Source organism: Dama dama, chromosome 30, assembly GCF_033118175.1.
Source record: "Dama dama isolate Ldn47 chromosome 30, ASM3311817v1, whole genome shotgun sequence".
NCBI lineage: Eukaryota > Metazoa > Chordata > Mammalia > Artiodactyla > Cervidae > Dama > Dama dama.
In genome coordinates, this window is record NC_083710.1 from 62,701,306 (window position 1) to 62,704,142 (window position 2,837).

At 37.1% G+C, this 2,837-nt stretch overlaps 1 pseudogene; it reads left to right on the forward strand.

Annotated features, from left to right (window-relative positions):
• Positions 1 to 213: 213 nt before the first annotated feature.
• Positions 214 to 1,098, forward strand: LOC133049349 (E3 ubiquitin-protein ligase Hakai-like; annotated as a pseudogene).
• Positions 1,099 to 2,837: the final 1,739 nt, after the last annotated feature.

The following is a 2,837-nucleotide window of genomic DNA, read 5'->3' on the forward strand; positions in this document are numbered from 1 at the left end:
TCCCCATCTATTTGCCATGAAGGGATGGGACCAGATGCCATGAGCTTGGTTTTCTGAATGTTGAGTTTTAAGTGAAATTTTTCACTCTCTTCTTTCACCTTCATCAAGAGGCTCTTTATAGTTCTTCTTTGCTTTCTGCCATAAGGATGGTACCATCTGCATATCTGAGGTTATTGATATTTCTCTTGGCAATCTTGAAGCTTAAAGAAAGAAAATGTCCATCCTCCTCCTATTGCCCCACCACCAGTTGAAATCCCTGATCATTTTATAATGCCACCAGACAAGCACCACATGAGCCATATTCTATCAAAGCAACACAGCAACACATCAGGATGCCAGCATCTCCTTTGCAACATGTGCCCCACGAGCACTATAATCAGCCGCACAAGGATATTCATGCTCCTCCAGCAGAACTGTTCCACCTCTACCTTGTTCAGTCAGGAAACTTTTCCTAATTGAACAAGGATTTAATATTCAACAAAATATTCAACAGCAACGTAATAATCCCCCTGATTCAGGATGACTCAAATTCAGGTGCTAAAGAACTATCACCTCCTACCCTAGCATCTGCTCACCATCATCCTGAATATCAGGGTCAACCAATGGTCTCACCCCCTTATCATATTATGTCTCCACAGCAACAATATGTACTACCCCGACCTCCTCCACCACCAGTAAACCACTCAGTGCCACAGCCTCCCCAGGCCACAGGTGCTCCTCACTTGATGTATAGCTGAGTTCCACCTCCACCTATTACCTCTGCTCCACCACCAATTACCCCTCCCCTGGGCATATCATTGCCCAGATGCCATCTTATATGAATCATCCTCCAAGACCCCCCCCACCTCAACATGGAGGTCGTCCTATAACTGTACATCCTCCTCACCGTTATAACCCTCACTCTTCACCCCAGTTCACTGAAGATCAAGGAACTCTGAGCCTTCCATTTATACAACCACAAGGAATGAGCCCTGGTATGTAGCCTGCACCAAGAGGGTCACCTCCTCCTCCACAAATGCAGGGTCCTCCTCCTCAAGCCCCACTTCCTGAACCAGAGCATCCCTATCAGACAGATGTAGGCCGTATTATCAACAATAATAGTATTCTGACCTGAAGGTATGATGAGGAGACAAAACTTACGTATAGTTAATCTTTTAATTAAGCCTTGACTGGGGGAGGAGAACACCTCTTACTGAGGTGGCTAAAACATTTAGGGCCTTGTCTCTTGAAATGGTTTTAAATCTTGACTTAGGGTTGATATCAAGTATTACACTGCGATGCGGATACGTAACTCAGTTGAGGACAGCTATATCTTAACATCTTTGTTCCTCTGCTGTGGTAAATTGACCCACAGGTGACCATTTGTAAAAATTTTGAAAAAAAAGTTTTCATTGTTCTCCTTTCAAAGGTAAACTCAATGTTTAATTTTTCTTTTGAAACATTATGTTAATTTGTGTAAAAAGATTAAATTTCAGTATGGCTGTAAATGGCTATTTTTATGTGAATTTAAGTGCAGTCACATATTATTTTTTAAGCCATGTGTTTTGCCACTAATTTCTCAGAGATTCAGTAAAATCCTAAAAGTAAAAATATAAAAAGAAAACAAACAAAATAAAGCATCCTATAAGTGCATCTATATATTGTGGGCAAATTAGATTACTTATTATCCCTGTTTAATTTTTCTTATTACTCTTGTCATTTTTTATGCTGTTTCTATCAAAATTGAGCATTTCCAAATAGCACACAATCTCACATCATGTCTTAGGGTTTCCACCTCCTTTTTAAAGTAAAAACTGTTTTTCAAATGGATTTTAATGATAAAATCCTTCATTTTTTATATGACATTTTAAAATGTTTTATATCAGGCATCACAAATTATGATGGAATAGAATTAAAAATGATACAAAATTATAAGATGTTTTCCCTTACTTTTCATCTGCCGATCCCTTGCATTACTATACCTCTCTCTCTTTTTGATCTGAAAGTCTCTTTTCATAACAAAACACAAACTACACTAAGGCAGACAACGAAACACAGGTATTCATCAACATGCTTGACTTTTTTTTTTCCCAGTTATTTGAAATGCTCCATTGGGGAAGTATAAATTAAAAAAAAAAAAGTAGAGGAAGATATCAAGCTCAGCTCTGTCACTATGCATTAGCAAAGGTCAAATTTCCACATATGAGATATTTTAAAGCAAAGAATCAAGGTAGATTTTTAATGAAATATGTTTAATATTCCTTTCATTCAATCAAAAGAAATGAAGACAATTTTATCTTTAGTTCATCAGTGATAAGTACTCCCACGCACTTCCACAGTTGTAATATAATTCATGACATGCTTTTATTCTAAATACTTGTCAGAGTCTATTAAACATCATTTCTTTCAACTTTACTTTTCAACTAGACATAAACAAATAACTTTTGAATATTTAGCAGTTTCTATTTTCCAAAAGATCCTTGTTAATCCATGTTTAGCTAAAGCTCTTCATGCAATGAATGTCTGTTATTCAGAACTATACGCCCAGCAACAGAATGCTCCATTAACTTCTTGTATTTTTTTCTTCAACAAGCAAATTTTAGCAAAGTTCATAGAGTTCTAAAATTCTTTAAAATAAAATCTTAAACAATTCATTGTTCACAATAATTTTCATGAGTTATTTTTCACTTACTTTCTTATCTGTGTTAATTTATACCTAGATAAGGGCTTCCCTGGTGGTTCAGTTGCTTAGAATGTGCCTGCAGTGCAGGAGATCTAGGTTTGATCTTTGGGTTGGGAGATCCCCTGGAGAAGGAAATGGCAACCCACTCCAGTATTCTGGCCTGGAAATTACATGG